The 23826-nt window shown below is 45.6% G+C and overlaps 1 long non-coding RNA gene across 1 annotated transcript; it reads left to right on the forward strand.

Annotated features, from left to right (window-relative positions):
* The first annotated feature begins 438 nt into the window (after positions 1-438).
* Positions 439-7328, forward strand: LOC131485951 (uncharacterized). The gene is made up of 2 exons (XR_009249100.1): positions 439-1065; positions 6301-7328. It is a non-coding gene; the product is annotated as an uncharacterized LOC131485951 (long non-coding RNA).
* The last annotated feature ends 16498 nt before the right edge of the window (positions 7329-23826 follow it).

Below are 23826 nucleotides of genomic sequence, written 5' to 3' on the forward strand. Positions count from 1 at the left end.
AACCACTGTAGTTCAAGGGAGACTTCGATGTCACAGATAAAGAGCTTTGAGAAAAGGTTCCGTTGACCCGCAAGACTGTAAACTTTCTAACAGCAAAGATGCTTTACTTAAGTCTGTGTCCTTAGCACATAGCCTAGTGATGGGAAAACATAGGCATACAGTAAGGATTTGCTGAATAAAGGGTTGAAAAAATAACCTATATTCAAGTCTAGGTTGCAGTACGTCCTTAAGTGAGTTACTTAACATCTCTGGGCCTCATTCGTCTTTGAAACTCTAAACCAGGTGACTTAAAAGATTACTGCTTGCTCTAATATTTGGTGATTTTCTGATCTTTTAAGCAATCATAGAGGTTACTTTCTCTCTTAACAAATCTGCTAGACACAGAGATACCTGGGTAGGCAGGTATGTAGAGGGTGAAGTGACCTATATCTGGGCTTCGGCCACTTGGATTTCCATAGCTGCTTGTCACCTATGTGGCCTCAAGCAAACTGACTCCTTTAGGAGTTCTGTATTCCTCATTCGTGAAATGGGACAGTATGTGCGAGAGGCCTCTGTTGCTTTCACCTGCCCCATATATCCTGTCCCCTTCAGCTGGTGACAAAGTCCGTTTTTTCCTGGAACGACTCTTCCCTGTTCTCTCTGTGGTTTGGCTGGGACAGATGCCATCCCTGTTCCAGGGCTCTCGGGGCCTGGGGGGGGATGAGGTCATCAGCTTCCCCCCCTGGTCACTGTGATGTGTTGTTATCACCTGCATCCAGGCCTGACCAATCTAGGGTTCTGTCTTCCTTCGTCTCAGTGACCGGTTTAGAGGCGTGTGTACGCGAACCGAGCTGGGACAGCGGGATACAATCCTGGTACTTTCATCCCGATGTTGAAAAGAAAGGAGACCCATCTTCCCACTGAACCTGAAGTGGATGGGCCTTCTGTAACCCAAGACCTGCTGGGAGCACCAAGTGGACGGAGCGTGGCCAAGAGGGCAGCCAGTATTGCCGAAGGGTGACCGAGAGGCGGACGGAGTCTTCACCCTGTTTGAGATTCTCCGTCCATCCCTGCCTGAAGCCTGTGGTATGTGGGGACTTTCCAGTATTTTAAACCAGTAATTTCTCTTTGAAAGTCATTCTTAAAGCATTTCCTTAAGTTTTCTTTTCAGTAATCCAGTTTAAATTGAAGTTCAGTCCCTTAAATCTGACCAAAAAAAAAAAAAAAAAAAAAAAAGAATCCTTACTGATATAGTAATAGTTATACTTTGGGATTGAAGTTTTGGGGAAAATTAAATGAGACAATCCATATGAAGTGCTGGGCCAACAGGTGCCTGGTTAATGCTAGATACTCTAGTGATGGCATCGGGGAGGCAGGAAGAGGTCAGGGGTGACGGCATGGCTTCTGGAACCATATGATCCTAACGGCAAGTCCCTTCGCCATCATGCAGGGGCCCTCCCCTCCGTGCTTTCGTTTCTCCTCCTGTAAAATCGAGATAAAACTGATACATGCATCGTGTTAAAGGGGTGAATGTGTGTGACAGCATGCCCTGTGTCTGGTATTCAGTTAATGGAAGCTGTCATTTGTCCTATTACATCAGGTAATAAATTCCTAGGTTGCAAACTCTGTTGTAATGGGAATCTTACTTGTTATTTTTATCTTTATTATTTTTTAAAATTTATTTATTTTGAGAGAGACAGAGAGAGAGTGAGCACATGCACAAGTGGGGTGGGGCATTGAGAGAGGGAGAGAGAGAACTCCCAGCAGGCTCTACGCTGTCTGTGCAGAGCCCAATGCAGGGCTTGAACCTGCGAACTGTGAGATCATGACCTGAGCCAAAACCAGAAGTCTGATGCTTAACTGACTGAGCTCCCCAGGTGCCCCTATTTTTATTTTTAAAAATTATACACACACACACACACACACACACACACACACACACACACACAGTGTGTGTGAGTGGGGGAAAGGGGCAGAGTGAGAGAAAGAATCTTAAGCAGGCTCCATGCTCGGTACAGAGCCTGATGCGGGGCTCAGTCCCACGAACTGTGACATCATGACCTGAGCCGAAATCAAGAGTCAGATGCTCAACTGACTGAGGTACCCAGGCATCCCAGGAATCTTATTTTTTAAAAAATTCGCTTCATCTCTAGGTCCCAGCCCTGTACTTGGCACAGGGTAAAGTAAGACTGAAGTTTGTCATATGAATCATCTTTTTTAAAAAATCAAATCCTGTTTGACTCAGTACATATCACCTCCTGAATGGATGTCCTGAATTCAACCTATTCTCCATTTGACCTATTCTCTACTAATTTGTTTGCAACCCATTGTCACTGAATGCCCACTGGGGGCCAGGACTTTGGGCACTGGTGTTAAAGCAGGGAACAAGACACGGGGCCCACTTTTTGGGGCTCAGATTCTAGTAAGACAAATACAAGTGATAAACTAATGAATATATACTCTAATAGCAAGAAGGGGAGAGAACTCCCAGGCACATAAAGCAAGGTGAAGAATAGGAAGTGAGTATCTCTATAGATTGGGTTCAATGCCATTTAAAATCCTGCAGTTGAGGGGCACCTGAATGGCTCAGTCTGTTAAGCATCAGACTTCGGCTCAGGTCATGATCTCACAGTTCGTGAGTTCGAGTCCCATGTTGGGCTCTGTGCTGACAGCTCACAGCCTGGAACCTGCTTTGGATTCTGTGTCTCCCTCTCTCTTAGCCCCTTCCCTGCTTCCACTTTGTCTCTCTCTCTCTCAAAAATAAATAAACATTAAAAAAAACAAATAAAATCCTGCAGTTGATTTTCTTATCAGTAATCATACCACATCAGTTATCAAAACTTTCTGTGACTCCCAATTGCTTTTGAGAAATGTGTTGCATGAATCTGGAACCTCGATGTAGCCTCTACTGATTTCTATTTGCTTCAGTGCTGCTGGTCTTTGAAGTCTTAAAAAAAAAATCCGTCTCCATGCTGCCTGCCTCAGGGCCTTTGTGCATGCTACTTTGCTCTCGAAAACATTCCTTTCTCTCCCTTGACCACCCAACACCTGTTCATCTAGTACTTCCTGAAGGCGGTCTTCTTTGACCTCCATCGGAAGACTAGATCAGCTTCTGTGACACATTCTCCAGGGTTTTGTTCTTCCTGAAAAACACTTCTTACACTTGCAAATAACATATCGAGTACTTGATTTAATGCCTACCCCCCTCTGATAGTTTTATAAGCCTCCAAGAGCAGACTTCTTGGCTTCTGTACCGGTGTCCTCAGCCCTTAGGTGTCAGCATAAATGTTCAATATTGAGTCAATAACTATCATTACGTGTTGTAAATATTCGGAGGCAAGACTGGCATCCACCTTCGCCCTTGCTTGCCTGCACCCGCTTCCTCTCCTCTGTACCCGCACACGCAGATAACATACCGGCACATCAAGCGAGTGTTACAGGCAGGTTGGGGCTTAACAACCCAGACAGGGGAGAAATGGCTCCTGGCAGCCCGTGGGGAGACATGAAGAGGGCTTTTGAGAAAGCTCCTGGGAGGGGTTGTGCTTGGAAGGCGCCTCTAGGAATTAGCCAACCTGGGCCTGTTGGGCTTCGATGAACCTGGGGCTCCGGTGGAGGGGAAGATAGAGTTAACCCTTTTCTGGTATGAAGTGTGGAAAGAGTCTAAACCGTGAGGACGAAGAGAGGCGTTTGTCCCAAGAAATGCCACTCTCTTACCTGAAGCCGAGAGCTGCAGAAGTTGCTGACCAAGCAGCGAGGATCCCGAGCTGGCTTCGGGCAGCGTCACGGTCACGTTTTCCAAACTGTTACAAAGCCTCCTTGGTGAAGAACTGACCTTTAAGTTTACATCTGAGTGACTCTGGCCGCAGCGTTTCTCATGATGAGAAGGTCTCAAGCCCTTGCTGTCCTGTTTCATGAGAGTTGAGGTTTCCTCTACCATTTCTTAATGAAATGCTTCAAAAATGACTTTTCAATCAGAAAGGGAAAGCCGATCGCTTCTCGTTCGGTGATTCTGCGTCCCCTGAGCCGGGAAGAGCCGAAAGGGATTGGAACATGACAAGGAAGAAGCTGGCTGACCAGCCCTGGGTGTGTTTGTACTCACTCTTCCCACTGAAAGGATGGCCTGGCCTCCCTGCTCCTCCTCTAGCCTCCAGCTTGCACTTGTGTTCTTTCCAGAGCCTTGAGAGACGCCCCATGCTGGCGACATCACTTTATGACTATCAGCATCCACCCATCTTCCGGGAAATAGCAGCAGAGTGAGGGTCAGGAAGAAAAATGTCCGAAAGGTCTGCATACTGAATGGTCCAAGAAGCTCATAAGTATTTTTAGATGATTCCCCAATCATGGGCTATTTGACCTTCTGGATGTGTGGTCACTGTTTGCACGTAAAAGGGAACCAGCATAAGAGCATCCAGTGCTTAAAATACTCCCTTTGTCCGTGCAAAATCATCTAAGGTATTATTTTGACAAAAACAAAACAAAACAAAACAAAACAAAAAACCTCTCATTCTTCTTTAGATTTTGTTAAAGGGAGAATAAAGGTGTTTGTTTTTTGACTTCTTTCCTTTTTCCTCTGAGTCTGTTCCCGATTAACCTCATAAGCACTTCATAAATCTTGCACCTGGGTAATATAACACTGCACAGTGCTTTTTAACCAGAACATTTTGTTTTTTTGGGTGGATCTGGCACTGAATTGCAGAAAGGGGCAGCGTTGGGGAACGTAGAAAGCGCTGAGCCCTGGCTGGGGCAAAGCCTGCCAGGACGGGCTGGAATTTCTGGAGCGTTACCAGTGAGTTCTCTGTCGCAGAGTGGGGCTTCAAAGCCACACCAAGTTACTTCCCATTCCGATTTCTTGCTTTTCTAAATTTTCTGCGTCCGCTGCAATAAAACTTTATTTCTTGAGATTTTTTTTCCTTCCCCCAAACAGAGCTGTCTTATTTCCTCCCGCACTCCTTCCTCTGTGCTTCTACACATACCAAGAAATTTAATTGTGATTTTAAGTTTGCTAGGTGGTATCTAACCAATGCTTGATTTATTGGGAATAGGGGAAATTTGCTACTTATAACCTGCCTTGTCCTAAAAGGAATATGTTGTATATTACCACATATTGCACACACAAAGTAGTGAATAAAATGAAATCATAAAAGGCTGTAAACACAGAAATTCAGGATCAGGGAAAATAGCAAATATTAAATCAAGAACATATTAAAGAAGCATATGTAGGAAGCATGTTGCCAAGCTCAGCTACAATGGTGTTTTATATTTGGCCCTGAGCTTCCTGGCAGCCAAAGAAAAAAAGGCTCATTCTAAGAAAACCCAGAGTATTGTCAGTCCACAGGAGATGCACAGCATTTCATAAACCTTAATTTGGGAAGGCATCTCACGTAAGGGAATGGGGGCGATCGACGAATTAAAGTAACAAACAGGGTGGTGATTTTCGTGGGATTATACCTGGTAGCATCATTCAAGAAAAGCTAAGGCCACAACACGAATGTGCTCAGTGAGGGGTTTCCATAAAGGTAGCATGGTCTGAGGATAAGGCGTACACACAGAGGGAATAATTAGGAGAATCTGCTATGTAGCATGGGTACGTGGAGAAATGAATGTCATGTCACTTTTAGAGAGATTGTCCCTTGTGGTGGCCAACAAGAGGCATAATAAAAACCATCTGTCTAGATTGGGGACTATGTGGATGGACTGGCTGAGTTCTCACCTGGGAACACTGAGCTTACGTGTGATTCATGGGGACACATTTGACCTCTTGCGTAGATTAATGGTTTAGTTGACAGGGACTGCTTAATTTCAGAGTTGCATTATGGGGGTTTCTCAGCCCAAGTCCTGCCTGTCTGGCTATGACCGAGACTTTGCCTCTCAGACGGGCCCAGAGCTTTTAACATGCCTCGGACAGAACATTAAACACCTTGTCATGCCTCAGTCCACTTAATCATTACTAATGATGATAATAAAAATGATGACAGTATTCGAGGCAGAGGCGGACAAAGGCAGGGTGGTTACTCACAGAGTTGAGCAAGGTGTCAGGGCAAGAAAGCCCAGGCTGGAGAGGGAGACTCGATTCGTGCCCCAGCCCAGACGTGATTTGTAAGCTAGGTAATTCTTTCCTGGCTTCAGTTGTCCTAGGTCACAAGGGAGGCTATCGTAGGACTTCTCAAAGTCCCCTCAGACCAGCAGCATCAACATGAATTTGACCTGGGAACCAATTACAGATGTGGGTTTGAGAATGTGGCACAACTGATGGGATGCGGTTTCCAAGTCAGCTGGTCCCCTCTCCCTCTCTCTCTCTAGTCTCTTTTTCCAACTTCTCAGAACCCAACCGTGAGACAAGCCTGGACTGACCTGCCAGAGGATGAAAATCCACACAGAGGAGAGCGGAGCCATTTCTCCAGAGGCTGTCCTAGACCCGCCAGCCCCCAAGCAATCTGCTAGCTTCCCAAGAGGAATAAGTGAGCTCAGGTGTCATTAGGTGGGCCTGGCCCATCCAGAGGATACACTAAGCCCACCTACAGACTTGTGAGTGGACACAAATGGGTATTGCTTTAAGCCACTGGGCTTTGTGGCTTTTTGTTATATAGAACTACCAAGGCAATAGTGGTTCAAAATCAAAATTTTGTAATTCCGCAATTCTAAAGGTCTTCGCTTTCATCTCTTATTAGCAATCCTGAATTCACAGGTAGCAAATTCAGGTGTGAACGTAACCGTTGCTTTATTTTTTCTGGACTGAATTGATTTCCTCTTCCGAGCCCCTGTTCCATCATGAGGCGGGCAATTAGTTACTTAATTTTTGGTTGATTCCAGGCAATCTAGGCCAACGCATTTATGGCAGATGTTACTTCTTACCACTACTCCGCTTCTCTCCTTCTGAGTGAACAGGAGGACAGCACCTCCCCACCTCCTTGAAGGTAGGTGTGACCAGAGGACTGTTTTTGGCCAATGAAATGGGAGCAGGAACCGGTCACTTCTGGGAAGAAGCATTTAGGAGTTTCTGTGCAGTTGTCCGTGTTCTTTCTTTCTCTTCCTTCAACCGTGGAGGGATAGGTTGTTACATAAATGCCACAAAACTGAAGTACCTTGAATGCCAGGTTACCACATGGGGGTCTTCTGCCTCAGGGGGTTGCCTGGACGTGTACTTGGTTTTTCATGAGCAGGAAAGAAACTTTTGTTTCTTAATTTTCTCACAGTTATGGAGGCTGGAAGTCCAAGATCAAGAGGCCTCCAGGTTCGGTTTCTTCTGAGGCCTCTCCCCGCTTGGTGTGCAGACGGCCGCCTTCTCCCTGTGGTCCGACATGGTCTTTTCTCTATTCATGTGTCCCCAGTGTCTCTCTGTGTGTCCAAAATTTTTTTTCTTTTTTTTAATAAAGAAAGCGATGGTTTTGGATTAGGGCCCACCCAACTTAATCACTTAAGCCCCATTTTAACTTAATCACTACTTTAAAGAACCCGATTTCCAATATAGTCACATTCTGAGGGGCTGGGCATTAGGACTTTGACATATGAATGTGACCCCATAAATCCTGGAAATGTACATTCTTTTTTTTTTTTTTTTTAATTTTTTTTTTAACCTTTATTTATTTTTGAGACAGAGAGAGACAGAGCATGAACGGGGGAGGGTCAGAGAGAGAGGGAGACACAGAATCGGAAACAGGCTCCAGGCTCCCAGCCATCAGCCCAGAGCCTGACGCGGGGCTCGAACTCATGGACCGCGAGATCGTGACCTGAGCTGAAGTCGGACGCTTAACCGACTGAGCCACCCAGGCTCCCCGGAAATGTGCATTCTAAAGGCACTTAAGTAGGACTAGAGAGTCAGTGGATGGTTGGGGTGGGGTCAGCGCGTTGACTTTCTGGTCCACTGATGGAGTGTTTGGTGTTGTGTGGTCCATACATATTACTCCCACTTTGCTTGTCCTGACCCAGACAGCTGGTTCATCCTGCTCTGTTGGCTATATCTGAATCATTCCTGGCCCTACGGAGGAAAAGCAAACCATCCTGGGCACACCGGCATGAAGAAGCAGAATGAGAGCCTTCCCAGGCCCATCTGATTGGGGATTTGCCTAGTCATTTTTCCACTGCTTTCACACCAACTGAACTCTCTCCACAAACCTTAACCCCTTCGGATTTCACCCAGGGATCAAAGCCCGGCCCCCTCTCCTTTTGGATCCCTCAAAGTTCTCTAGGGTTTCTATCATTTCCCTCCATTTGGGGGCTATTCTGGGATCTGTATGTGGGCCTAGGATTTGAGGCTCCTTTCTAGAGACCTACGGTTTCACAAGCATCTAAATCTGTTTGCCCTGGCTCTGTCTCCTCCACCTCTTCTTGGGTGGGGAAAACTTGCATTACCTAACCATATGTTCTTTAGTAATTTTTAAAAAAACTTTCTTTCTTTTCTGGACCTCGACACCTTTGCCCTTCAGATCCTCTACTATAAACCTAGCTGGGGGCAAGATCTGCCCATCTCCATGCGTATCTCAAGATATGCCAAGTTAAATCTTTTTATTTATAAAAAGACTAAACTTTGAATGGAGAAAAGCCATGAGATGGGAATAAATTGCCAGGAATTAAACACACCTCACTCAGCATGTCAAAATACTTACCCCTGCCTCAGAATAAATGAGTTTGCCCTAATAAGATTTCTTCTTCTTAACACCAAGAAATAAGTCTAAATTCCACTTCGAAGGAATTCAGCTTTCACAGTGAGAAGGCGACACCTTTGACTTCGAAGGCAAGTTCAGGGTCCAGAAAAAAGGGGAAAGTGACTTGATTTTAGCTGACCATTGAGAAAACTAAAGTAGTTCATTCGGATGCAGTGTTTGAAATGTAGTGCAGAAAGTCAAATATCTCAATATAAGAGCAACACTGATAGTGCACAAATATTATGAATGCTTCCAAGCAAAGTAAGAACATTCTGAGTGCAGAAATGAATTTGTGATCGATATAAAGAAGAAGGATGAATAGACAATGACCTATAGCGTTGGTCTGAAACATTGTAAAAATGTATCTGAATACCGGTTTTCCCCAATTTCATTCGCTGTGAATCACTGCATGAAAGATGTGTCCAAGTGAATGAGAGCCTAGGAATCCTTTAAAAATAAAAAGTTTAACTCTCTAGGAGAGTTTTCTCCTTAGGGTCAGCTGGGTCCTATATGTTGAGATTAGGATGCTTAACACCCGGATTCTCATTTTCCCTCGTGAAACCTCACTCTCCATTGTCATTGAGTCCACCCCTCTGGTCCTTCGCGTTTTCTTGACCGCTCCAATCTTTTCAGGAGGGATGGATTTCTTGATGCGTTCAGTTTATTGCTAAGCCACCAAATAAGAAAACATTTACAGTATGCTTTGTTAATTTATTCATTGGTTTAGTGTAGGGCTCAGCAAACATTTTCTATAAAGGGCCAGATAGTAAATATTTTTTGGCTTTGAAGGTTGCTCTGTCTCTGTTGCCATGACTCAGCTCTGCCAGCATAGAGAGAAAGCAGCTCTAGGCAGTAAGTAAGTGAGTGGTCGTGGTTGTGTTCCAATAAAGCTTTGTTTACAAGAAGAATAGGCAGTGAGCTGGATTTGGGTCTCAGCCTGTCATTTGTGATTCCTGGTCTACTGACCTCTTGGTCACCATTGGGTGTGGGGGTAGTGGAACTCTCCTAATAATGGGAAAATGTCATTTTCTGGTGAGTTCTCATTTCCATCCTCATTAAAAAAATTTTTTTTTAATTTTTAAAAGTCTTTATTTATTTTTGAGAGAGAGAGAGGCAGTGTGTGAGCAGGGAAGGAGCAGAGAGAGAGACACACACAGAATGCAAAGCAGGCTCCAGGCTCCGAGCTGTCGGCACAGAGCCTGACGCGGGCCTCGAACTCACGAACTGTGAGATCATGACCTGAGCCGAAGTGGGACGCTCAACCCACTGAGCCACCCAGGCACCCCTACATTCCTCATTTTAAATTTCTAAATGCTCCGTCTTTCTTCTTTCCTCCTGTGGTTCAGGGACCTATATGTTGAAAGAGCAGCTGGCGTGAGGTGAGAAGGTGAATTCTATTTTGGATTATGCTGGTAGTTCAGCAGAAAGCATCACCTAGATTGATGTGTGTATGTGTGGGGTGGGGGTGAGGGTGGGGGTGGGAGCAAAGCACCTACTTGCTGTGAAACAGAATGAGGTAACGTTTCTTGTAAAGAAGAGCTGGGCTGCAGGCTTGCTGGGTTCTTGCTTGCTTTCAGCCTCATTTTCTTCTGTTCATGGTCCCTGGAAGCTCCTCAAATGTGGCCCATTCTCTCCAGAATGTGTATCCTGTGAAAAGGCTAAACGATACCTAACACGAGCCAACCTAACACGACCAAGGGCATTTTCTTTTACCAGAGGCTTTCCAAATATTTTCATATTTATTTTCTTCTGATTATAATATGTATATTTGTTTCTTATCAAAATTTGGCAACTACTGGAAAAGTATGTTTGACAAACTACCATTTATTGAGTCTCTTGCATTCAGCGCCGTGCAAGTCATTTTATGTGTGTGTGTGTGTGTGTGTGTGTGCGCATGCATGTGCATTTATTTACATCTCTCTCTCTCTCTCTCTCTCTCTCTCTCTCTCTCTCTCTCTCTCACACACACACACACACACACACACACGCAATCCTAAAGACTCATGACAAATTGTCGAGGTAGCTGGTTTCAGGCAGAAAAAATTTGAGGCCATTGCCCAAAGTATATTGGAGGTGGAATTCAAACATAGTTGTCTGATTGCAAAACTCCCATTTGAGTTTCCCAGGGTACTACACTACCTTTAAGAAGACAGAAACAATAATCACCTGCAGTCTCCCTCAGGGAAAACCGGGGTTACTTTTTTGCTGTTTTTCCCTCCCCGCCAAGGTTTTCTGTGTTTCCTTCTATTTTTTAAAGCCTGGTTGAAATCATGCTGCAAAGTATAATTTTATTTCCTTGTTGTTTTTCACTCTACACGATTATTTGTCATTTGTTGGTTGGTGACCCTCCCGGGAGCTTGCCAGGTATCGTCTGAGACTGGCCTTTGTATTCCGAGGCCCTGGAGAGACCGAAAAAAGAGGCAGGCAACTCCAGGCTGATAGGTGGCAGTTTTAACCAGCAGAGGGAACTTTTACACATGAGGCGTGTGTTAGGCGAGACAAATGGTAGCAAGACAAATGGATCGTTGCACCTGCCAGCCAAATCTAAAAAGTTTATAAAGAGGCCCTGACTGGGCTCGGTCACGTATACCGTGCCTGTGTTCTCAATATCACATCACGATCTCACGGTTACGTCCTTGGAGCAGACCCTGGGAGCAGGGACGGCAAGCAGAACCCGTATTCCAAGGACAGGGGAGGGGCCGAGGAGCCCCCGAGTTCCCTGGGACCAGCGCACGGGTCACCCGGTGGTCACGACTTTTTTTTTTTTTTTTTTTTTAACGTTTATTTATTTTTCAGACAGAGAGAGACACAGCATGAACGGGGGAGGGGCAGAGAGAGAGGGAAACACAGAATCGGAAGCAGGCTCCAGGCTCCGAGCCATCAGCCCAGAGCCCGACGCGGGGCTCGAACCCGCGGACCGCGAGATCGTGACCTGAGCCGAAGTCGGACGCTCAACCGACTGAGCCACCCAGGCGCCCTGGTCACGACTTTTTGATGACCTTCCCCGACCCACTCCAAAACCTCTTTGTGAGTATCCCTTTCATGGTGTGTACTATTTTTTTTTGTCATTTTGTATATTGCAATTTCTTTCACCAACTCCCCTCTGTCGAACATTTCAGTCATTGCTAGACTTTCGCTGTTTTAAACAAAGAGGTAATGGACGCCTTTGAGTGTGAAACATGTGAAACTTCAAAACTCTGAAAAGTTTTCAAGAAACCTACAAATACTGTTCTGTAAAAGGGGCAGCTGAGGTCAGTGGGACGGACACTTGCTTTGGGGGCACCCCAAAGTCTTAGTTATTGAGAAAAAAATAGTATTTCGGTGCAATATTTAGAAACGAAATCTAAATGAATGCCCGAAGTCCAAATCCATGATGAACAAAATGGCAACATTTTAAATAAAGGCAGGGTCAGTACGACAGATTTTTCCTTTAGTCTTTGGCTCCAATATGGCTCGGCACATGGTCTGTTACTGCTCCAGTCCTGGCTGAGGTGGCATAATTGGCGTTTGGAAGGAGGTACCTGGAACCAACTTTATTCCTATTATTGTGCTCTCCGGGAAGCTATCTGTTAGGTGTTTTCTCCTGAGAAGGGGTGCAGGGTGGTGGGTATTCGCAAGGGTGCTGGCGAAGGCTGCCTGATTTCAACCCCCAACTGTGCCACTTACGTCACCAGCTTGGCCAGAATACTTCCGCTCTCTGGACCTTGCTCTCCTGATGTTCTCCATGGTGATGATGATGACCCTTCATGCCTTCCATTGCTGGGAGGACTTAGTGAGTTGCGAGTGGGCCCCTTCTCACAGCCAGTGCTTAGCTTGTGATAAAGAGTCAAGAAATGCAAGTCCTTCTACAGCCAAGGTGTAAGCCTGTGCCCCCAGGCTGAAGGTAGCCCACAGGTCTGCTTGCTTCCTTCCATGGGGCGTTGTTAGATTAAAACAAGAAATTAGTTGCCAGAATTGTAAAATCACCAGGTTGCACATTAAAAAAAAAAAAAAATCCTACAAAAATCAGAAGATCTGGCAACCTGCTTGGTGGTCACATTTGGCCAGATCTGCCAACCAGCAGATTTCTTTAGATGAAATGAATTCTCCCCAGTTCACCCCAGACCATGGCTGTCAGATTTTGAAAATAAAAATACAGAACACCGGTTACATTTGAGTATCAGATAACTGAATAATTTTTTAGTGTAAGTATATCCCACGCGATATTTGAGACATATTTACACTAAAAGACTTACTACTTAAAGATTTCTCCTGAAATATTAACAATGCTTCGTTTGTCTGAAATTCAAATGTAGCTGGGTATCCTGTGTTTTATCTGGCCAGCCCTCCCTGCCCCCCACACCAGCTTTACTGGTCTGTCATCCCACTTGACTTCTGTGGTCAGCGGTTCAGACCAGGCATGACTCTAGGCTATAGAGCTAAAATTCCAGGCAGAGGTAATCTCTGACAAGCTGCGTGGAAGGGTGGTCACTGAAGTGCAGTTTTTAGCTGTTGAATGAACTTTCTTCAAGCTTGGGGGCCTTCGCTGCCTAGGTGTGGTTGGAACAGGTGCAAGGAGTAAATAAAATCATCTAACGCTGGCTCAGCACCGCTGGGCGAGTCCCCTGGGCAGGTGCTTATGTGTGTGAGTGAAGTGAGATGAACCCCCAGCACTCGGTGAGCCTTTGTCTTTCTCTCGCCGTCGCTGGAGTGTTTTCAGATAGAGAACCAGGTCTGACAACATCCCTGTGGAAACAACAGCCATTTTTTTAGGACCAGGACATGAAGGATGGTGATGTTTTCCTTACATCAGGTTGCGAGACCTTGCCAAGGATCTCTACTTATGTCTCTGTTTGATGGAAGAGAGAGGTAGGTACCCCTAACAGGACTGCTCTGCACACGGACTGAAGATTCTATTCTCTCTCTGGCTTCCAGCAAGGGGAAACATGCAAGCCTGAGCAGGAGAGCAGAGATTAGCTAGAACAGGTGTCTCAACCTTGGCACCATTGGCCTTGGGGTTGGATATTTTTTTGGCATCGGGGGCTGCCCTGAACAATGAAGGATGTTCAGCAGCATCTCTGACCCTCACCTCCTAGATCCCAGTCCCTCCCACTCCCCACCCACCCCAGTGTGACAACCAAAAACATGTGCCCATATTTCTAAATGTCACCTGGGAGACAGATTCTCACCTAGTAGAGAACTGCTGTACTGGAAATATCACCAAGAGGCTAAATTAGGGCACAGATGCCTCCAAGACCAGGGAGTAACCTCACCGTGAGAGCCAAGTTTAAGGTCATGGGGGTGGGTGGGCACCTAGAGCTGAAGTTCAGTGATGAAGGTTGTTGGCCAAGTTAACCTCTTCTGCGGGCAGAATTTGGGCTAAGAGGATCTAGTCTGTAACAATCCAAATGGACAAATTAGCTTAGTTACCGTTTGGCTTATGGTACTAGTGATTATGTATTTCACCTCTGTGCATTTACCGCTCCTTGGATACCTCTCTCGTTCTCTCTTCAGCCCTAATCTCTCACCCCCACAAGTGCCCTGTAGACCACTGCTTCTCAGCCAAGGTGACCCCCCACCCCTGGCAACGTCTGGGGACATGTGTGGTTGCCACAACTGAAGCACGCATGATGGGTAGAAGCCAGAGATGCCACTGAACATCCTGCAATGTGCAGCACAGCCCCCCACGACAAAGAATTTTCTGGTCCCCAATGTTCACACTCCGGAGGCGGAGAAACCTGGCCATAGTAGGAGTGAATATATACGCTCGCCTAAACAGTCCAGGAGAGCCTTCCCTACGCAGCCCAGGCACCTGGGGGTTCATGGGACTCGTCTTAAATTCACATCTGGGCATGGGTCAGTATTCAGACTCTATGGAGGGACATTTTCTTTCCTTCCCATGTTGCACTTGTGCCCAGAAATAGCAAGACCAGCAATACTGTGAGGATATAGGTTCTTAGGGAACCGTTCCCTTCTTTCTTTGGGGGTTTGGGTACTTTACAGAAGCTCACCTGGGTCTCAGATTCGTACCTGATCCTAATCTCTGATGAACACCATCAGATAAAGAGATTCTCCTAACACGTTGAGGACAGACAGTGCAGAAGTTTAACAGGTCTGGTGAGGAGAGAAGACTACCGGCGGCTCAGGGAGAAAAACAGACCAACTCAGTTTCCATACACAGCCTTTTATCACCTCAACATCATTACCAAAACACCATTTCCACTATTTACGTGGTTGCAAAAGGGAACAGCTTTGACCACCCGTGTTTGATCGCGTTCCTGATACCCCCCTCCCCCAGCACCTCGTGCCTTCTGTTCCCTTTGAAATATTATTTGGTTCCATCTTTTTTTTTTTTTTTCCTGCTGGGACTCTGTGTTTCTCTCTCTCTCTCTCTCTCTCTTTGTGCGTGTGTGTGACCACAATTGTAGTTTCAGTAAATAAAACGGCTGCTTGATAACGTGGAACGGCCCGGCGCTTAACTCTGCCCTTGGAGATCCTTTACATCAAACCAGCGATCAAAAAGTGGTGGAGATAAAATTTGTCATCAGGGATTTCCTACAAAAGAATTACAGTGGAGAAATGGCCTGATCGATACTATGGATTTTCACTGCAGGGGCTGGTGGTCCAATTGCTGTGAGACACTCACACAGATAAAAGGGCATGGCCACCACTCTGTCACAGACTGCTGACTCAGCAAAAGCTTGGCAGGTATTTATAGGCCGGAGCGATACAGAATTATCACCTTGCAGTGCCCGGCACGTGTTCCTTCTGAGATTGCCTTCCTTTATGGGATTGCTAAATGCAGGTGAATGGAAAAATGATGGCTAACAGCTGTCAAAATGCAACAGAATGAAGTACTTAAATCTTTTTTTATCCATTAAAAGGGTAACAACCATACATATATCATGGCACAGACGTTGTAATGATATTTGGGGGCTGGTAAACGAGGGGGTAATAAACAATGCATGTTCTGATCAGAAGAGCAGAGGAAATAGACTTGGGGGTTGGCGGGGGAGGGGGGAAGGCCAGGCTTCCCTGAAGCCTTATAATTACTTTAATGGTTGAACATTATCTAACAGAAGGAAAACAGAATTACATTTGCGTCCTAATCTTTGGGAGACCCGCTTTCCCCTTAGTTGGCATTTCGAAGGCATGGAACTATTCCCTAAAACACTTAACCAGGCTCACTGCGTTCTGAAATTACTGAATTTCGTGTATCCTAGGTTAATTAGAGCATGCGCAAGACCAGTGATTTATTGTTAAGATTCTCCAGGTGTAAGGCCCGGGGTCCGGTGAGAACTTCCCCTTGTGTGTTTCCAACCTCTGTGCTCTGGCTGATGTGCCAGATGTGCCGGGGGGCGAAACTTTGGAGGCGGAGGAGCGCGGACGTAGCTTCTCTCCCACGGAGTGTGGTTATTCCCGGAGGAGAAGTCCTATCAGCCGGTCGCCGGAGCTCTGGAGTTCCTTAGCCATTACTTACATAAGGTAGGTAATTGCCCTGATTCCCAGTTAATGTTTCCTCGAGGAACTCCTCTGGAAAAATCTTACTAGCCCCTAAAACATCCATCTTGTATTTGTCTTATTTTTTAGTTAGTGGGAATCAACTTCCAGAAAGATTTGAAATACCTCTTATGGTTCCCCTGTAGAATCATGGCTTGTTTGAAAATATGCTGCATTGTGCCTTATACATCCCTTTCCCTAAAATATTTTACTCAGTTTTCAGTGAACCATTTTTGGTACGCTTGAACATTGAAAGAAGAATCTTTTCCTTATTCTCAATATTTAAAAAGTATTGCAAGGCAAAAAGGGAAAAAATATATATATAGGACGTCATCAATGAGCAGGCCTCTTGACAGTAATGAATGCTCCATTTCTTGAACACCTGCGGTGAGTTAGGCCTCGTGCAGGGTGTTGAAGAAACGCAGTGAATGAAAACAGGCTTTCAAGTTAGGGAGTTTACGGAGAGGAGGACAAGGGAAGATATTTATTGAACAACTACTTTGTGCCAGGCCCCTGGCGTTTGTTATAATGAAACAGCAAACAGCTACAAAATGCCAGACGGACTCGTAAGTGTTCTGTTGACTTGTCTGCTCCTCATCACAGCTCTGGGAGGCAGTGTTATTACCACGCCCGCTTCACAGGTGGAGAAACTGAGGCGTCAGAGTGGTTGAGTAATTTGGCCAAGGTCACATGGCCAGGAAGTGGAGGAGCTGGAATATAACACAGGCTGTCTGACTCAAAGGTTCAGACTCCCAGGGTTCCCGGGTGGCTCAGTTGGCTGGGCATCCGACTTCCGCAGGGGTCATGATCTCACGGCTCGTGAGTTCAAGCTTGCCATCCGGCTCTGTGCTGTCAGGGCAGAGCCTGCTTTGGGGCTTCTTCCTCCCACCCTCTGCCCCCTGCCCCTTCCTGCTTGCGCGCTCTCTCTTAGAAATAAATAAATCTTAGAAAAAAAAAAAAAAGCTTCAGAGACCCTACTGCAGAGCTACCCAGCTTCTCCCTGCCTGGAAACTTTCTCCTTTTATCCTTACGAAGGTCCCACGAAGTAGGCGTTCCTACTGAGTGACTTGAGAAAATCTCACAGGCTCACGAAAAGTGAGCGTTTTGCCCGGCCAGCTACTCGCAGAGCTGGGATCTGAACCCAGGCACACCTGCCTTGACATTCCCTGCCGGTTGACTGTGTGTCATTTACAGAGGACCCACCAAGCCAGCAAGGCTCTGCAGCTTGTAACTTCAAAAAACAAAAGTCAGGGAGTGCAAGCCATAACCTGCAGTCCAGGGAAAAGAATTTAATTTCAGGAAGCATGCCACTGCCTGGAAGGAACATTAACAAGACTTTTGTACCCAGATCGTCCCTGGCCAGCGTCATGTAGGACTCAAAAATGTAACCGGCACCTTCCGGAACTGTCCGTGGGGAAATCATCTTTGTGCCTGTTTGAACTGCCTTATACTGGTGGAAATCATTGCTACTATCATCACAGGATTGTTGTATGGGAGTTTACTGTCACTGGCAATAAACATAGATGAAGCGGGGGGGCGGGGGGGGGGAATAAGAAAACAAAAGGGAAAAATAGAAGCAAAAAATGCACCAGAGTGAAAAAAATATCCATAAACGCGTTGTTTTTTTGTCTCTTTAGTTGCTCTGATGTGCACAAAGGAAATAGATGGAATAAAATCACATCTCAGGAACACCAACATAAATCCCCCCTTGCTTTGACAAGTACGTAATTTTCTTCAGAGATGCTCTTCACGTCTGGAGAGTTATGAGCCAATTTCATTCCCATCTGACAAATTTACAAAGAAACATTAGAGAAAAGGGATTAGGAAAGCGAGAAATCTTTATAGACTTTTTCCTCGGGCTGTATTTCCCTTCCATCTTTTGGCTCTTCCTTGAGGACCATGCATGAGCGACTCACACAGGACGGCCCCCATAACTGAGAGCTCAGCTGAGGCACAAAATGAGACATGTGCTTTCAATTAGCAAATGGTATTTACACGATTGGGGGGTGGGAGGCGGGATGGGGGGGGGCGAGAAGAGCGTTATTGACAAATATTTAGATGAAGTCTCTAAAGTATCATTCAAAGTGGTATTTGTGAAATTTGACTTTTTTTGTGAGAAATACAGGGAGAGAGAGAGAGACAGAAGAAGGGAGGGAGGGAAAACTGAGTGGTCTAAGGGGGTTTATACTGGAGATAAGCATTCCAGAATAACAATAAAGGATTGATTATCACAAAGCATACATTTTTTTCCCCCCTCCTGGTAGGAGCATAGGTTCTAAGAGGAACGTGGAGCTTTTCTGACCTTTAAAAAAAATCTCCATTGCCAATTTCATTATACAGTGTTTAGAGTGACCGGCTGTGTAGCTTGCCCAGAACTGTCCTGGTTTCTGAACTGAAAATCACGGGTCGTGGGAACCCTTGCCTCCCAGGCGAACTACGAGGGTCAGTCGGTCACCCCGTACTTGATGCCGGTGGTTCCCGCCCGAGTTGCGTGAGTTTTTGGCCGTTGTTAATTCTCTTCAATACTTGCAACCTTGGATTGTTCACTTTTTGGCTTTATTGACTAGCAGAGTTGCTGCGCGTGCTGTGCCGCACACACACTTAAATGCACATACGTATGTATTTTGGTCAGTTTGAGATTCTAGCAAGAATCTTCGATTAAGGTCACCGTGAGGGCTTAGAATTTTGATGGAAAAATCATACTAGTGCTCAGAAGTTCAGGAAATGTATTCCTTTCCTGGAGTTGAGATTAAACATAATATAATGCAGATGCTGTTGGATGCAGAGCCCAGATGACAAATGTTTTATAACAGGGACTTAGGGAACGGAGTAAAGTAAGAGATACATCGCTTCCAAGGCCTTCGTTGAGAGCCGCAAAGCACTCATAATACTGGATGTATAATTTGGCAGGAGGAAGGTGAGATATTTGTGTGTGTATTGGCATTGTATATTTTTCAGAGGGTCCAATCGGATTTATGGTGGTCTTGTTGATAATTCATTCACCTTACAAGAGAGTGAAATGGAACCTCGTTTGTGTAACTAATTTCAGCTTTCTGTTCCAAAGCGTGCCCACTGCTGCCACTATTCAAGTTGTTTGCATTCTTAAAAAAAAAAAAACACAAACCTCTATCTTTGGCAACGCTTACTATTTTTCTTTTTTGAAAGTCACAAGAAAATCTCTATTGTTTACCTTCATGAGAAATGGCGATTTGTATTGATTGGAATGAGGTGTTCCAAGCCTTCAGAGTGGAAGAGAGACAGACATTTCCTTTGCCTGCAAAAATCCTCAAAGGTCTTGCATCTGGGGGTTCAATTCAGGATCCCCAACCCACGTGTGGAAGTGTAATTTGGATTTGATCTCTCTTGAAACTCTTAAAATGCTCCCTTTGGTCTGACGGCTGGACATGAAAAGTGGTGCTTCTCTGGACCAGGAGTCTTTGTGCCCAAACTCAGAGAGAGAAACAGTGACAAGGGGTGCCCATCGATAGAAAGTCCCAGAATGGAAGAACAGGGATGTTGTGAGGTGTCTGACCTGCCTGACCTCTGGAAAATCTGTCCCGCAGCAGGTGGGGGACATTCCATCCTCATAGAGCTGACGGAACTTGCAGATGGCTCGTCACTTAACAAGGGAGCTGAAGTACAGCGTTGCCGAGAAATGAGATTGATCGTGATGAGAGAAATAAAAATTTAAAATATCCCCTGGTGGGGAAAATTTTTCTTTTTATTTCTGCATTTGAATCTTTTAAATACTGTAACTTTTGGGGGAAAGTTATTGAGACATAAAAGGAATATTTGAACTGCTTTGGAGTTTATGATAACCACAGTATAATACATTATCTTGAAAGCCTTTATAGTATGCAGTTACAAACTTCCAGGAAATCTATTAAAATGCAGCATTAATTAACATAAACTTTTTATAGTGTTACTAATATTCTGCAAACAACTAAGAGTTTAAAAGCCCTTTTTTACAGGCATTTCTTGCTGCCTATACACCACGATCAGAGTGAGTTATAGGGAACACTAACGGAAAGAAAGAAATGAATTTTCGCTGATTGTCCTGAACGGGATATTCACCTTCAGTATCTGCCTTGAATTTGCACAAGTGTAAAGACAAAACTTGCCAGTTTGCCTCGTACTTTCTATATGCTTAGGCACCTGATCATAGGCAACACGCTGATGTTTCACTCCCCATTCTTCCAAGTGATGGTAAATAGCATCTCTGAAACAACTTTCGAAGTGAAAGCAGCTCCTTGAACTCTGCGTGACTGAGTTTGGCCGTGTCCCCTCCCGCCACGTTGGCCATGTCACTGTCTTACCGTGCTGCAGATTCCATTTAGACACTCAGGGATATGTCAAGCGGTCACAGACACCGAAGCGGTATTTTTATTTTTTTGACGTCTGCTTCCGGGTGGCGCTGGTAAATCTCCCAAACCTGAGTCGTGACCTTTTTTAGAGGGATGTTTTTCATTTCTGTTTTGAATCCCAGAGGGGAGGAGGCATTTCGACATCTATGCCCAAAGGGCACAACTGTCTCCACGCAGGAGCGGAATGAAGATGAGCTGGCCCGGAATTATCCAACCTTAATTACTCCCCAACTACCCATGCTTTGCTGCGTCCGCTCAGACACAGATGGGAGGGGAGGGTCCCTAGCTTGCCTCCTCTGCCAGTCCTCTGTAAATACTACAGCTACGATTCCAGCCAATTCCTTAGTTTCCTAAGGAATTCCATGATTCCAGCTATGATTCCTTCGTTTCCCAGGTCTTTGGTGTCATCTGGGCAAGACTGACGATGTTTCAATTTTAGTTACCTTCTTCGAACGACACGCTAGCTTTACTCTTTCAAAAAATTTTTTTTAGTTTTTTCCAGGTTTCTTTCTTTGGGCTGTAGAATCCTTCAAAAGTGCCTTGCCATATTTTGCTTTTCCCTCTTCCTTCACGGCCTGATTCTCAATCCATACGGCACTGAGATTCTAACCTGCCAATCATAAAAACGCATTGTTACGCACATGCATCGTTCTCTGTGTGTGTTTCCGCCATGAAGTCTCTCGCGTGTGGATCCAACGGATATTTATTAAGTGTGTATTACATGCCAGGTGTTACGGAAGTGCCGGTGAACGTGACTGATGAGCTTGTCTCCTCGTGGGGGCAGCCATCGCAAAGGGCGAGCAATGGAACGAATAACAGGGTGTGAAATCTGTCGAGGAAACACCCTGATGCTGTAATTGGGTGTCGCCGACGGGGCACTCGAGGCAGGGTGGCGAGGGACATCTTCTGCAAGGTGGTCCCATCATGGCTGCAACCTGAGTGATGAGAAGAAGGTTGTGACGCGCACACCCCGGGGACCCGTGTTGCCGGCAAATGGAGCACCAGGTGCACAGGCCACGTGGGAACTCCCCTGGTGTGTTTTAGCCAGAGCGCTCAGGCTAGTGTGGCTGGTTCCGGGTGAACAGAGATGTCAGAGAGGTGGGAGATACGCAGTGTCTGTGATGATAACAGCTTCCATTGATCAAGGTGGGCACTTGGAGTGCATTACCTCTATACCTTCAGGGAGAAGATTATTGTCACGTTTAACAGGTTCAGAGAGGTAACGTGACCCCTCCAGGGTCACACAGCTGATAAGTACCAGAGTTGGAATTCAAATGCAGATTCGTCTGATTCCAATATTTGTACACACACACACACACACACACAGACAACATGTTGAGTACTTAACTCAGTATGTGCTTGGCACTTTGTAAGAGTTGACGGTAAAAAAGCGGACAAAATAAAATTCTGACCCTCACCTCCACTAGAGGGAATCTGAAAAGAACTAACTGTAGTTTGTCAGATTGTGGAAAGTGCTGTGGAGTTGGACGAACCAGGGTAAAGACTGGAGGGGAATCCGTGGAGCTTGGGTTTCTCTCTTATGTACGAATTTCAGAAAAGGCCTCAGTGGTAAGGGCGTCCCTGAGCCCAGATGTGAAGTGACAGCAAGCCAGTGGGCTCTCCAGGAAGAGCGGTCCAGGCAGAAGAGCAGCGAGGGGAGAAAACTCTGGAATGGGCATGTGTGCGGCATGTTGGAAGAAAAGCAAGGATATCGGGTGCTAGACTCAAGTGAACGAAGGGGAGAACAGGAAACCTGGTGGGCCATTGCAAGGATGTAGGCTTTTACTCTGAGTGAGGTGGGAGTCATTGGAAAGTGTTGAAAAAAAGGAGGCCGTGGTAGCAATTGTTTTTTTTTTCTTTTCTTTTTTAAGTGTATTTACTAATTTAAAAAAAAAATTTTTTTTAACGTGTATTGATTTTTGAGACAGAGAGAGACAGAGCATGAACAGGGGTGGGTCAGAGAGAGAGAGGGAGACACAATATGAAACATGTATTTACTGATTTTGAGAGAGAGAGATAGAGAGCAAGGGGGGAAGGGACAGAGAGAGGGAGAGACAGAATTGCAAGTAGGTTCCATGATGTCTGTGCAGAGCTGGATGAGGGACCCAAACTCATGAACCGTGATATCATGACCTGAGCTGAGATCAAGAGTCAGACGCTTAACCTACTGAGCCACCCAGGTGCCCCAGCAATTTGGTTTTCACAGGATTCATCTGAAAACTGGATAAAATGTAGACCATTGAGGGGGGTGAGGCAGAAGTAGAAAATCAGGTCAGATATCGTGGTGGCTGGGAGTAGCACTGTGGCAGTGAAATGGTGAGAAGGGGGTAGACTTATGATATGTTTCAAAGTAGAGCGCACAGAATTTGCCGTTGATTGCGCGGTGAACCCTGAGAGAAAGAAGTCCTGGACGGCACCACGTTTCAAACAATGAGAAGGATGAAGTTGCCATTTACTGAAAGGGACAAAAATCATGGCATGGGCCTGTTTTGGGGGGGACAGGTGAAAGAATTTGGTATTCGCCCTCCCATCGTGTTACACGTCTCTATTTATACTGTCACGGATACCTCTTGTTTTTGAGAAGTGGGTCAGCTGACGGGCAGACATTATTTGAGTAGAAGAGTGTCCACATTTCTCCTCTTTCTAAAAAAAAAAAAAAAAAAAAAAAAAAGTCGGGTTTAAGTCAAGTGGGAGGGGTGGGGCATATCGCTAAATTAGAAACATTAGAAACAAAATGACACCTAAACCCCATACAAGTCCAATGAACCCATTTCAAGGGCAGATTCTCCCCGAGACCGGCTGGTTTGGGAATCTGGTACTAGAGGTCGGAAGAGTTGGGCGTATCAAAGGGAAGTTTTGTTTTGTTTTGTTTGGCTTCTAAAAACATATCTGTAGAGGGGCGCCTGGGTGGCTCAGTCGGTTGAGCGTCCGGCTTCAGCGCAGGTCATGGTCTCACAGTTCGTGGGTTCGAGCCCCACGTCGGGCTCTGTGCTGATGCCTCCGAGCCTGGAGCCTGTTTCCGATTCTGTGTCTCCTTCTCTCTGCCCCTCCCCTGCTCATGCTCTGTCTCTGTCTCTCCTTCAAAAATAAATAAAAACATTAAAAAAAATTAAAAAAAAAAGTATCTGTAGTACATCAGCTCTCTCTCCTACCCTCCTTGACTAGGTAGTTATTTGGGGGAATGACAAAAAGAATGTGTCCATTTGAGACTGGGGCAAGAACTAGCTAGAGGAGCTCCCTTCTTTGCCAGAGATAGATGTTGAGATTTCGTTCGTAATTCTCTTCTTGTCTTCACGGACCCAAGTCTTCACGCAGAAAGCCATTCGTGACTTCTGGAAAGGAGCCTAGGCACAAGTTTCCTG

Source organism: Neofelis nebulosa, chromosome 9, assembly GCF_028018385.1.
Source record: "Neofelis nebulosa isolate mNeoNeb1 chromosome 9, mNeoNeb1.pri, whole genome shotgun sequence".
Classification (NCBI taxonomy): domain Eukaryota; kingdom Metazoa; phylum Chordata; class Mammalia; order Carnivora; family Felidae; genus Neofelis; species Neofelis nebulosa.